The sequence below is a fragment of the Triturus cristatus genome, chromosome 5_2 (genome assembly GCF_964204655.1).
Source record: "Triturus cristatus chromosome 5_2, aTriCri1.1, whole genome shotgun sequence".
NCBI classification, from domain to species: domain Eukaryota; kingdom Metazoa; phylum Chordata; class Amphibia; order Caudata; family Salamandridae; genus Triturus; species Triturus cristatus.
In genome coordinates, this window is record NC_140588.1 from 263440691 (window position 1) to 263454729 (window position 14039).

The following is a 14039-nucleotide window of genomic DNA, read 5'->3' on the forward strand; positions in this document are numbered from 1 at the left end:
ATACTCAGATAAATAATAGGATCAAAATTTGTTGCATTCTTGATGTTTCACAGCCTGGACTGTCTAACATCATTCGGATCTCAACACTTTTGAGCAGATGGTTCAATTTATTAGAGACCAACCACTCGGATTAAAAGTACATGTCCTTCCTGCACACTATTGTTTTTATTACTTTCCCACGCTCCGGACGGAATAAAATTGAGTCCAGGTAGCATGAGGAATTTTCCATTTTAACTACTTTTTCACTCTACACGAGCACTTCACAATTGTGTTTTTTATCTCTGATCACTACTGTAACATCCAGTGGTTCCCTCCGGGTGGAGGAAGCATGAAAGAAAACCCAATGATGATGCTTTCACGTAGTTAAAATTCAGGCGGAGAATCAAGATATACCGCCCTCGAACCGCTTTACGTGAGTGAGGGTTTTTCATCAAATGTCGGAAAGAACCACCTGAACCCTTGTGACAGGTACAAGTGATCCATTCTCTTTGATTATAAATGACTAGCTGGAAGCAGAATGGATCACAGCTTCTTCTACCTCCCTCTATACTGATTTAAATATCAATGTATTAGAGTACATAATCTTGTTTCTTCACGTTAATTTTCACGGTTGGTGAATATTTTTTATATCTGGGACGATGATTAAGAAGAAGAGCAAAATTCTAAGCTTTATTGGTTGTTCAATCATTTAAAATCTCTCCTGGTAGTTGATGGGTCAGAAGGAAATACATTGAGCTGCAAGCTCAGCTGGCCTTACTGACTGCTTCCCAAAAAAATAATCTGCAGATTTGAAAAATGTAACCCGTTCAGTATCGGCATGCACATAGAAAGTTTCTGCAACATTGAAGTTTTTCTGCTACTGACTTCAGATTAAATTTCTAAAAGGCTGGGGTCTGCCCAGGAAGACACATGTGGTAGTGGCAGGTTTCCCTCAGTTCTCTAAATGAGTATCTTTGTGGTAATATTTATAAAATCCTTTTTTAAGTGCATCATAATAATCATTTTTTTCCTCCGTGGTAACAGATGTTAGTGGTGCACAAACAATTGTATAATTTAACTTCGTATTTGTTGTGATGAAAACCTCAAGATGTTGGGCTGAAAAATCCACCATTCCTGGACTGACTCTCCAGTACTGTGCAGAGATCATCCGCCAAGAAGTATGAGTTTTGTCAACCAGCATTTTTTTCATTATAAATTAATTTTAATTAACGCAACCACTAATGTCAAAGCTCCTATAGGTCAATTTTACGTAGGTATTGCAAGTTTTCTAGAGTGCTGTCTTGTTTTTTGTGTTCTTTGATTATCACACACACTTTTTTCTGTATCAAATTGGAATGGGTATTTGATAGTTAGTTCTTACTATATGCAGTCCTGATTAGAATATGCACATTTTTGTAGGCAAGTTTGGTGTTATCAAAAATGTCAATATACATTTTACTTCAGAATGTCTGAGATTTCTCTCATACTCCGATTAATAATAAGACCAAAATTCGTTGCATTCTTGATGTTTCACAGCCTGGACTGTCTAACATCATTAGGATATCAACACTTTTGAGCAGATGGTTCAATTTATTAGAGTACATATACTTGTTTCTTCACATTAATTTTCATGGTTGGTGATTATTTTTTATATCTGGGACGATGATTATCTTTTTGTTTGATATGTAAACTGGGATAGTGACAGACGGTAATGTCTCTACAAGTTATTAATTGTAAATCAATTTTAATTATATTATAGTTTACAAATCCGTATGTGTTTTTTGAAAAGATTACACATCACACACACACACACATTCCCACCCACCCACCCCCACGCACACACACACATCATGATGTACACATAAAACATAAACCACATTTTGCAGGCAATGGGGCATATTCTCAATGACTTATCTCCGAGTCATCTCTACTTTAGTGCAGCAAAAGTTGCGAAAGAATCATCTTCCCATTCACAAGCTGGTGCAAACTGCCCACATCCCCATTTTACCAGAGATAGCTCCTGCAAAAATCATCGCCACGGAGGAAAGTGACAACTAATGCTAATGATATGCAGAGTAGGCGTTCCCGTGCCAAAACACACAAAAACACCACCTCACGATATTCTCAACGACCAGCCAGATCTGCGATGCGAACCAAAAACAGGCAATAAGGCGCGTTAGCAGCAGGGATCTAACACCTGCCTTTTACTGGTGTAAAGCAGGACGACTACCTGCAGCATGAAAGGGAGCCCAGCCCAGAGCCACATCTGAAGACCAACACATGGCATGGAGACACTGATCATGCAGCTCGTAGTAGACCCAATAGGGCCACAACACCCTCCTCAACCACCCCCATGCCCCCCAATCCCCCTCCATGGAATACCACCCAGGCAGCGCAGAGCCTGACAGCTGACGTTCTGAAAACGTCATGGCCCCTCAGCCACATAAAGGCAGAATGTGGGTAGAGGTGGGAACCAAGTATGTGAGAAGGAACCAAGTAAACCATGAATAAGAATACATACAATGCCAAGTGTGGCGGTGATGTGCTGGACGGACCTCAGTATGCAGAGCACAGACCTGGCCATGTGGATATATACTGCTGGTGTCTGCTGTGTTGTGGACAGTGGACGCAACCATGTCCCCTCAGGCAGTTGGGAAGAGCTGGCACATGTAGCTTTGTCGCCCCCCCTGTAAGTGAAAATGTTGCAATGTAGCATGCACCTGGAGGGTGGGCTCGCACGGACGGAGTGACAAAGGGGTGCAAGACCGCTGGTGGTCCATGATCATTCATGCCAAGTGCTGTGTGTATCTGTATTGCCGTAGCATGAGCCAAATGCCTAGACACAATAGCTGCGCCAGTCCAGCCAGGCATGTACTCCACATCTGTGTCCGCCCTATCCTTACCATAGGACAACACTGGTGTGACCCACCACCTTCAAAGGCCAACATCATAGTGTCATTGTCAGGCTTGTGGACATGCGCAGACAAGCATGACAATACTGTGCTGTAGGAGTGCAAGTGATGCAATCTCGCAGCGCACGTAAGGGAATGGGTTGAGGAGGGAGGAGCAGCTGTGAGGCAACGTAATACACAGTGATGCCGCTCATATGCCACATACAAGACATGTCAAAGATGACTGACAAAGTCGCACTCATCACACCCCACCACCACCAAGCCACTTCACATCTCATGAATGTAGTCAGATACCAAAACTACACCAGGAATGAAAGCTCCTTTATCTGACACATCAAGTAGAAGCACATCTGCACCTTTGACCTTGGAATAACATTTTCCCGGCAACCCCTGACAGATACCATTGCAGCTAAAGCCGACTCCCACACCAGGCACAGCCAGACGAGTGACCAACGTATACACACCCCCACACAGGAGTCCTTGCACGAAGATATCTTGCATGGAATGGTCTTTACAACATCCCAATCATACAAACGGTGCACACTAAAACAACTCATTGATCCGAAATGTGGCATTTCATCCACAGACCTGGAGCTGGACGGCATTGTGCCGCTTCAACCAGAGCCACCAACGCAATGGCCGACCATCCCAGACACATGCACAACCCCTGTCACGTGGAACTGTACCGGGCACGAATGCAGCATTTACGGGGGGCACTGCCAATGGCAGTGCTATTGATCAGTTACCGGCTAAGCTTCCACCTTGCCAACATAACCTGCATTCAGCCTGTGTGTCATTGTCTGTCATGCATATTCGAGTGGGCCATGGATGTCTGCCTATCCAACAGGACAGTAGCTGAATTGGACTTTGACATGTGTGTGCACTCCCTGTTGGCCCACGACCAGGAGTGTCACTATGACGTTTATGGGCTGCCTGGATTGTTTGCTTACATGCTGGCAGCTGTAGCTGGGATATTGCACAAATCCTCATGTGCAGTGACCGCACTGAACCACTCCCCTATAAGGCTGTAGTGCTAATTGGTGTAAGGGGGTGGACGCAGCACATCTGTCCGGGCCAGCTAATGGATTGCCTCCCCGTCCTATTTGCTGAAGTCGACCACGACCTCATGTTGGAAATGATAGCCTGTGAAGCAGCAATCGCTTTTATGGACGAGTAACTACGTACCTGCAGCCACAACAGATCGGAACACAGTGCACATGTCCCTACCCCGTGTTGCATCTTGGAGATCTGATCACATATCCCATGACAACAGTGAACATGGCGGCGTTTGCCTGGACCCAGAATTCATGAGCGGACAACAACGCAGCTCAAAACACACCTGTGGAAGGAGAGGCATTCCCCCGGAGTGGACAGCGGAGCTTGACAACGTTCCTCATTCTGACATACTGTTGCATTGGTCTGCATGTTGTGGCACTTATCTTGCCCATACTGACACGCATTTGCTAATAAAGTCTACGCACCTTCACTTGCATTCAACTGTGATGTGTGTTGATTTGGATGACAATGTGTGTCTCAATGCCTATCCGGGTCATGGCCGCATGTAATTGCTGTGTCATTGGTGACCAAACAGAATATGGTAGTCCATGTCCAGGTCCAAGGTGAGTGTCGCTCGGTGTTTAGGGGGACAGTGGGAGGTGTTATTCCAGGGCATGATGCAGAGGGCAGAACCGAGCTGAACACAGCCGTGGTGGTGGGTGCTTCCTGCTGTGTGGTCTGTGCAGGTGGTGTGGGTCTCATGGATGCAGCTGGGCTGCCCTGCTCCGGGAGGTGGGGTGCCGGAGCTGTCCCTGTGCTTTTGCAGTGCGTCGGAGTAGATGTGGGGATGTCCTCTTCATCACCAGTGCTGAGTTGTTGGGTCTGCTCTGCAGAAGGTGTTGATTCTCCCTATACAATGTGAAGGGGAAATGCAGATTGACATTGTGTTCACATTTATGTTTACCCATTGTACATGTGTACCGTCAGATGGCATGGCAATGTACATTGTGACTGTTTATGAGGAGATGACTATTGTAAGCGTGACACTTGGCATTTCTTTGCCATCAGGGATGTGAGGTCGAAATTGTGCATTGTCATCTCACAGTTTCCTGCTATGCCAAATGCAAATGGCCATTTTCTATACACAGGTAGCGGCAATTGTGTCCTCTGTTCTGTTGGGAATGTGTTGCAGTTTGTAACACATTGTTGTGGATGTTGGGGAGCTCTGCATCTTATGTGTGTGTGCTGCATTGTGGGTGAGTTGCCCCTTCGGTTCTGATTTGGCTGGCCCTTATCCCTTTCAGGCGGTGTGCCTTGTGGATCTGAGCGTATGCAGTGCTGAGATGTTGCAGACTTGGGTAAATTGTGCTCTTGGTCAGAGTTGTGACTCTTGGGCATGGTTGCTCCGCAGATGTGCTCTACTCACTTGTGCATGTGTGCCATTGTGCACATCTCCCCCCGTCCACCCAGTCGCTGGTGGTTACTCACAATGTTGCTGCTGGCTCAGGTCATGTTGTGCAGTGTCCGGTCCTCCTAATCCTGCCATTGTCTCCCCAATGATAGTCCCAGGATGGTCCTCCGTGGGGCTTGTGAAGTTCTGGTTGTCCTCTGTACTTGCTCCGGCCACCTCCATGGTGCTTCGCAGTTGTTTGGGTCTTGTAGGTGTTTAACTTTTTGGTTGCCGCTTTTATAGTGATTTTGGCCGCATGACTTGTGGGACTTGCAGGCTGACGCTGCTTCTCTCTGGATTTTTTTTCGCAGTTCTCCCCATCGCATGTTTTTTCACGTTGAGCTTTAGATTTTTATCTCTGTCTAGGGACATTTACTGTGGTCATTTGTCGGGTTATCAGGGGACTATCGCATGTTACTGCCGTGTTGTGAATAGGACGTTGACACAGAGTTATTTTCCTGAGATAGATGGCGATATGTGAGATTGCGTTAACTGAATTTGGAGGTGATTATCACACGTTCTTGAGAATATCCCTTAATGTGTATTAAACATTATAAAAAGCCCAGGCTCTCATTATAAGTCTACACTTCCTAAGGATTGGACCAGGAATAGCTGTCACCGGCCTATTTGGAGTAATGAGATCCGCATGCATACTGTGGATCTTTTTACTTTCACCCAAATATTTAAGCTGCAGAAAGCAATAGAAATCTCTGTGTGAAAGTCTGGGACAAATGAGGAAATACTGTGTGTCTCGTGCTCACTTTGCCACTGGATTCAAGATAGCCTGGCTGATGAGGGTTATGAGCCCAAAGCTTGTCCCAGGATGCTTGTTTCCGGTCCAGGGAAGACATGGCTTGGCAGTTCGGGCTGGACTGTTCCCATGAGGCACAGGGTCAGACTGATTTGCATATGGCCATGTCTGAACTGAGGTGGTGGAGTGAGCTAAAAAATGATGATGGATTAAACCCAGATCAGTTGACTGGGGGTGAGTGTTTGATTTGCTCAAACGCTCCGTCCATCATCCCCTTTGGAATCAACCTGGCATCACCGATTTCCCAGTTATTCCTCATTTCTCAGCGGACCTTAAGGGCCCAACTGTAAAGGTCTGGATATTCCCTGGCCCCCAGAGTTAAGAACACTGATGTCTCAGCGAAGAAACAATGGCCTATTTTCAACGCCACAGGCAATGAGGGCTTTTGTAGAGTCTTGCTTTAATTTTTATTCTTTATTTGGGAGAAATGAAGCAGCTGTGCTGAAACAAGACAGAGGCACTCTTCCCATCTGCTAGTATAACAAACCATCTCTACATTGTTTGCTTTGACTGGTGCATTAAAAGTAACTTTTTTCTGGTGTAGGATTGGAATCTGCAAATACAGATTCTGTGAGTGTAATATGCTGGCGAATTAGAAAGCACGGTGTGGTTAGTACATGTTCCTTTCATCCCCCGACCAAAAAGTCATAAACATCTTGGGGCAGATTTACAATAATTGGTGCATCCCTGCATATCAGCAGGGATGCGCCAGTTATTGTGCGTCACGGCTCCGCCACCATGGATGCACCGCATTTACAATGTGGCGCACCATGGGACAAAAATGGACAGATGCGTGGCGCATCTGCTGCTTTAAAGGCCGCGCATTGCTGGAGTTGCGACGCAGATCCAGCACGGCTCGGGGGAGCCCTATCTTTAAAATGTTGTGTCAATCCTTACGCCTGCTTCAAGCAGGTGCAGGGTTTTGATGCAGCATGGCCTTAAAAGTGGCTGAGTAAAATCTTGTAGATTTCACTCAGCCACTTTTAGGAGGCGTTCCTGCTCCGGAACACCCCCCCCCTTCGCCAGAACGCATTCATGTGGTGCAGGGCTTTACAACGTGACACATCTCCTAGATGTGCCGCGTTGTAAGTACCCCGCACCATGGCGCTGGCTTTGCGCCGCCGCTGCATCACAAAAGTGACGCAACGGCAGCGTAAATGAGGCGCAAGGGGCTTGTAAATCTGCCCCCTTGACTTTTCTCACTGATCTGTGTGTGATTTGTGCTGAACATCACATGCGATTAGGATTCCTGGCAAAGGGGACTATAGGCCGCAATAGCCAGTTGATGTATGTGGATGTTTGTGTGTGAGAGGATGTTAATATATGGGCATTTGTGGGAAATTGACAAAGTATGTGTTTAAAAAACATAACTTGCTTGAATGAATGAATGAATAAAGAGAGATTTATAACGCGCAGACTAAGCCCAAAGGCATCAAGGTGCCTAACAAAGTAAAATCAAATAGACACAGAACCAAAATCACGGATATGCCTTGACAAAAAGCCATGTCTTTAATGCCTTCCCGAAAAGAGAGACAGATTGTTGGGTTTTAATTTCAGTAGGGAGGGCATTCCACAACTTGGGGGCTAGAGAGGAGAAAGCCCTTCCTCCCCACTTGACTCTCCTGAAACGAGGCACTGATAGCAAGCTCTTTCTAGAGGAGCGAAGATTTCTACAGGGGGCATAAGGTGCCAACAGGTCCCTAACATCCCCAGCTCCAAGACCAGATAAGGCCCCATAGGTCAGACATAGGGTCTTACAGGTAATCCTGGCATAAATCGGAAGCCAATGCAGACTCTTCCTAGCTGCTGTAGCCGAGGAAAGCCTCGGGGCATCAAGCACAAATTTTGCTGCCGCGTTCTGGGCGGTTTGCAGGCGTTGCACAAGACCTTTATCTATACCAGAATAAAGAGCATTGCAATAGTCAAGCCGTGAGGCAACCAGTGCAACCACAATTTGTTTGCGAGCCTGTGGGGCTAGGTAGTTTTTTATTTTCCTAAGAATATTAATGATGCCCCAACAGGTGGCAACCGTCCTATTTACCTGCTGAGCCATAGAAAGAAAGGGGTCAATCAGAACTCCTAGATTCCGGGCCGAGTCCGTAGGAATAGGACATACTCCCAGAGTAGGAGGCCACCACTCAGAAGTCCAGATGTCCCTCTTACCACCAAAGACAAGAACCTCGGTTTTTTCCCCATTCAGCTTCAGTGAGTTATATATCATCCACTGAGAAACTGCCTCCATGCAATTCCTAAAGCTGAGAGCAGAGGAATTGTCCGAGTGTGAGAGGGACACCATGATCTGGGTGTCATCAGCGTAAGAAACCACCTCCATCCCGTAAGATCTTATTAACCTGGCAACTGGGGCCACATAAATGTTGAAAAGGGTCGGGCTAAGAGCCGACCCCTGTGGGACCCCACATTGTACCGGCAGGGATGGAGATAGAAACTCGCCCAATTTGACCCTCTGATCAAGGAAGGAGGACAAAAGGCTCAAGGCCGAACCTTCCACCCCTATCTCCCTAAGACGAGCTGTTAGAATCGAGGGGGAAAGGGTGTCAAAGGCGGCTGTCAGGTCAAGCACTAAAGGAGAGTAGTATGGCCCTGGTCACCCTCCGTGCGAATGTTATCTAGCACAACCATGAGAGCCGACTCCGTGCTGTGAAACCTCCGGAAACTGTGCTGGGACTGATCCAGGAGACCCGAAGAATCAAGGAAGGCCGACAGATGTTCATTTAAATGAGTCTCCAGCATCTTTGCAGGTGCAGGGAGCAATGAAATAGGCCGAATATTCTTAAGAATTTCAGGGTCCAGGGTTGGTTTTTTTAAAAGTGGCTTGACCACAGCACTCTTCCATAAAGTGGGGAAGCTGCCCTCCTGCATTGCCCTGTTCATGATATCCAAAAACAAGGGCAATAGAGTTTCCCTGCAATCCTTAAGAACTTTAAGAGGACAAGGGTCCAAAGGGGACCCCGACCTGGTCTTACTCAACAGCAAGTCCAGTTGATGTAAGGAAAGCGGGGGAAAGCTAGAAAAGCTCGCCGCGGAAGTCAAGTTTCCATTTGCTGGGGGGGATGTGACAAAAGTGGGGGGGAAGGCATAGAGGCCCTTTGCAGTTCAAGGGCGGAATAGATGTCGGCTATTTTAGAATGGAAGAACTGGGCGATCCTATTACAAAAATCTTGGGAGCTGACAATAGGGTCGGGCACTTGCAAGGTGCACAGAGAATCAACAATTTTAAAAATATCTTTGGGGGAGGATAACGCGGTAGTTAACTTAGAGAAGTACTCCTGTTTTTCCCTAATAACCTCGGCCTTATACTTTTTCAAAAGAGATTTATGCTTTTCTCTCTCTTTATTGTCCCAGCTGACCCCCCACAGCCTTTCCTGCCTCCTACAAACCTGCCTTAAAAGTCTTAAGGAGTCTGAAAACCAGGGGGCCGAAGGTCTCTTCCTGGCGGAGTAGCGCAGGGAGACGGGAGCCAACAAGTCAACAGCCCTAGTAATGGAGGAAGTCAATTCAAGAGCCGCCGTGCTGATATCGCTCACTGTGGCAATGTCAATGTTAGAGATTAAACGAGCCAAGGTATCGTTGGAGATCATCTTATAGTTTCGCGAAAGTTCTTTTCTACTGGGAGCCTTCGGCCTGGTATTTATGGAGAAGGCCAGAAGCTCCAGTGGGACAGCAAGATGATCAGACCAAACCAACGGAATAGGCAAGTCTGTTGATAGCCTAGAGTCATTAGAAAATACCCCATCCAGGATGTGACCTGCCTGATGAGTAGGGTTTTTAGCCAATTGCTGAAGGCCACAAGCGGATAGCGAATCCAAGAGGGATAAAGTTTCCCTAGAGTCCACGTTATCAAGGTGAAAATTTAAATCCCCCAGGACTGTCAGCCGCGCACAGCCAAAATAAGGCTCTAGAAAGTTAAGCAGGGTCTTGCTGAACTCAGCTCTGGGTCCCGGCTGTCTATAAATCAATATGCCCACAAACGGAGCAGCGAGGGGGGAGGTTATTACAAAATGTAGAGCCTGGGGAGGATCTGAGGGGGCAGTTAGAGCAGTAATGCGACAGGAATGAGATATTTGATGAAGAATCCCCAGCCCACCTCCTCTATGTCCCACACGGTCCATCCTTACTAGTGCATAGCCATCAGGAATGGCATCTACCAAATCCGGGCCGGAGGACTCAGAGGCCCAAGTTTCCGTTAAGAAAACCCAAGAGGGTTTTCTTACCAACACAAACTCACTAAAGGCAATATTATTTTTCACCAGTGATCTAACATTAATAAGGTAACCACTCTCAGTCCTGATATTAGGGGTGGCACTTGCCATAATGGGAGGACTAGAGTAAGAGGCACGAACTGACGGCAGCGTGCATTTTCCATAGTGACAACCACAACCCAAAGCAACCAGAAAAGCCTCAGGAGGACACGAGTAATGACATTGCAATCATCGGGGTCTAAGGGCAACTAAGTCATGATACGTATACATACAGTTTACATGTCTGTCATCTCTGTGCCCAGCTACTGTCTCATCCTGACCGTCCTCTAGCCCGTCCTTAGCGCGGACGGGCGCAGACGGGCTGGACTCTGGCGCGACTCCGGCGCGAATACAGCGCGCCCGCTGCGCGCTTGCATAATTGCCTTAAATAGAGGTCCAGCGAGTCAGCCTGCCTGCTGTACCGCTACCCAAAATGGCGCCCGCTATCCGTCCTTTCCTACCCCCAAGATGGCGCTAGGTGTCAGTTTAAACACGCTGGGGACACGCTGAAGCCGCGGTGTGTATATTAGTTTTAATGTGCAAGTATGCGGATTTAAAATCAAGGAATAATGCAACTGAAAAATAAATGAAATATAGCCGAACGGGGTACTTTAAAAAGATCCAAATAAGGCACAGGACCTAAGGAATGAAAGCGCTCAATGCCGAGGGCCCTAGCGTGGTATGGTTACCTTGTCAAGCTTAACACATAATTTTCTTGAGCAGTCCCAGTTTTTACCTTCCCTGCTCATTCACATGCAGAGTTTGATTCATACCACTTCTGACTCATTTTGTATTTGTGGCAAGATTTCTGCCAGTCATGAAGCACTTCAAACTCGTGTCGATGTCTTTATCAGCCCTCTCTCAAGCAGCGCATCATGAAGAATGGAATTTATGATCTGGTGGCAGAACAAAATATCATTTTTCTTGATGTTCACATAGAGTGAGAACACTATAGCAGAAGTAATTAGACGAATGATTGAATTTGAGAGAAACATTTCATTATTAGAATTGTTTAAATGTGAAATCATGATTGAACATGATTGCAAAGAAGTAAATTACAATGTGGAACACAGTCCATTATTGCTGGCAAGATGTTTAACGTCCTGAAAACTCTCAGGACATTCTGCAAGAAGTGTAGAGAGCAGCAGCCCCACAAAAAAATGCACTATAAGAAGAGAAAGAAATTTTCTATGCACAGGGGACTCGATTATTTAATTGCAAGGAGAGTGGTTATGATGCACAAACGATGCCACTTCCGTAGCAAAACTAAAACTTCGAAAAGGGCTTATTAAGATAGGAGTGGGTGGAGTCAACATATAGGCCCAAGAGGACGCTGGCCATGAAACCATGCAAACATTATGAACTGGGTGGAAAGAAGAGAAATTGTCACGTTAAACTCTATCACCTGTGTTCAAAATTAAATAAATATCAAAGAAATGTGGATCACTAAAGGGAATTAATATTCGTTTGCAAGACTTAGAAGTGCACTAAAATGTACCCGTAAAAATCTAATTTACACAATTATTCATTTTGCAGAAAAAAAAAAAACAAGCTTGCGCAAATATATCCAAATACGTCTTCTGTGACACTCAGCCACCGTTTTTTTTCTACAAGGGAAATTATGAAGGTAAACTTCATTTTAAAAGTTTTAAATAACTGGAGAACGTTTTCCTTTGTGATTCAGATTTTATCGTCAGCGTTAATTCGCTAGCTCTTTACTTCAGGATGTGTTTCTGAAATGTATCTTCTATTTCCAGAGACTAGTATTTTCTCCTGGCTGCTTTGCTGTGGACGATCAATATGGGGAAAAATAAAACATTTAGGAATCCTTGTGGTCCAACTAGTGCAAACTTAACAATTTAGGTGAATATTTACTAATAATTCAAGACAGAGGACTAGCCAAAAAGATAAAATACCCCCACTTTGAACAATAGATCAAATGGCATTGCGTGAGAGCATGAGAGGAGCAAGTCCAAACCTCATTAGGTTGTTTGCTCCAGGGAATTCTGAAAACAGTCTTGACAAAGAGTGCCTTTCAGCCTAGTGTGGTGGCTATTTGGACTAATGCAGCCACTGTAGGGGCATATGTTAGACCGCCTGGTTCTATTCCTTGTGGGTCGAATCAGCCTTTAATCTTTCTGAGGTCGATAGAATGAGTACCATTATGTTGAGTAACAATCAGTATCTGTTAACAAGACACCCTTGGGTCAACATGCACTTTACAAATACACATGTTATGTTTTAGACATCAGTCCTCAACGGATTTGGCTATCCTTCCTTCCAACCACCCATTCATTCGTTCCATCCTTACCTTCTTACTCCAACCATGCATTCTTCTCTCCATCCAAACTTACTTTAGCCATCCATCCTAGCCTTCTTCGCTCATCCATCTGTCCTCCTCTAATTTCATCAATATTTTAATCCATACTTACATTTCTCCTTTGATCGATCAATATACCCATTTATCTATCATCTATCCATATATTCATCCTGCCAACCATCCTTCTTTCCATTCATCTTCTCCATCTATTCGTATCATGTTTTGTGCTTTTTGCTGCATGTGTTTCCCTACATCCTGTCCCCACTGGGCAAGGCTCTTGCAATGGTTTTTCTGAACAATTATTTGAAAGGTGGTACAGTCAAAGTCAAAGGAGCAGTAAAACGTTTATTGAAGGTTTTATGATACACACACTTCCTAGTGGCATCCAACTCTGTCTTATGCTGCTGAAGGGGGCGGGGGGTTCCTGGCGCCCCTGTTAATGCACCTCAGCGCAGAAAGTGAAATTGCTGCTCTGTTTTGCTTGAAAGGGAGAAAGTAGGACTGCTCCATAATATAAAATATATGGTACAGTTCTGCTCTCTGCTAGCACTGGTGCATTTGTGACTGCCTAGCCCCAATGGAGGCACCCTTGCATCATATTGAAAATGTGCCTGCACTGTGGTCAGGAAAGTATTTGTGCAAGAAGTCATACCATCCTGCACAAAAACTATTCTCTGAAGCTAGATTTTTCTCCTAATTACACCAGGCTCAAAAGAGTGTACCATTTTGGCACAAACCTAGGTTTACAAGTCTTTATAAATGTGTGTGCATCAAAATTCATGGGTGGATTCACAGGAACGTCCATGCACCACCATGTAGTGCCTGCCTCAAGTAAGGTGATGCAAGACGGAGCTGTGCATTGTGTTTCATTTGTTTTACAAAGTCATACAAATCCTCTCAAATCTGGGCCTTAATGTATTTTATTTTGTGTTTTATGAGTGCTGTATTCCACCCCAGGAATATTGAGAGCAGTTTTTCAAGGGGTGAAGATCGATATGGCTCTAATAGTTATCAACTGTGTAATATTGATTCAGACATAGAAAGATCTAACATAGGATGCTGTAGAGCTTGTTGCTGACATCCACTCTGGCCTCAGTGTACCTTGCTGAGTTACAGAGGGCACTAACTGGCCTCAGCCAGCATGTCCTACCTGGATTGTAGATGAGAGAGCAATGCCATGCAGACAGGGATGGTGGGAAAGTTCAAATCGTACGGTGTCCTGTAGTTCCTATAAATCTATATAGGACCTGCACGTTTAGACAACATAAGCTGTGGGAGTGGTGTCAAGACTGATTCCAAACAACCCCCACCA

At 45.5% G+C, this 14039-nt stretch overlaps 1 pseudogene; it reads left to right on the top strand.

Moving 5' to 3' along the window:
• The first annotated feature begins 11498 nt into the window (after positions 1 to 11498).
• LOC146822851 (large ribosomal subunit protein eL42-like) lies at positions 11499 to 11857 on the top strand (annotated as a pseudogene).
• The last annotated feature ends 2182 nt before the right edge of the window (positions 11858 to 14039 follow it).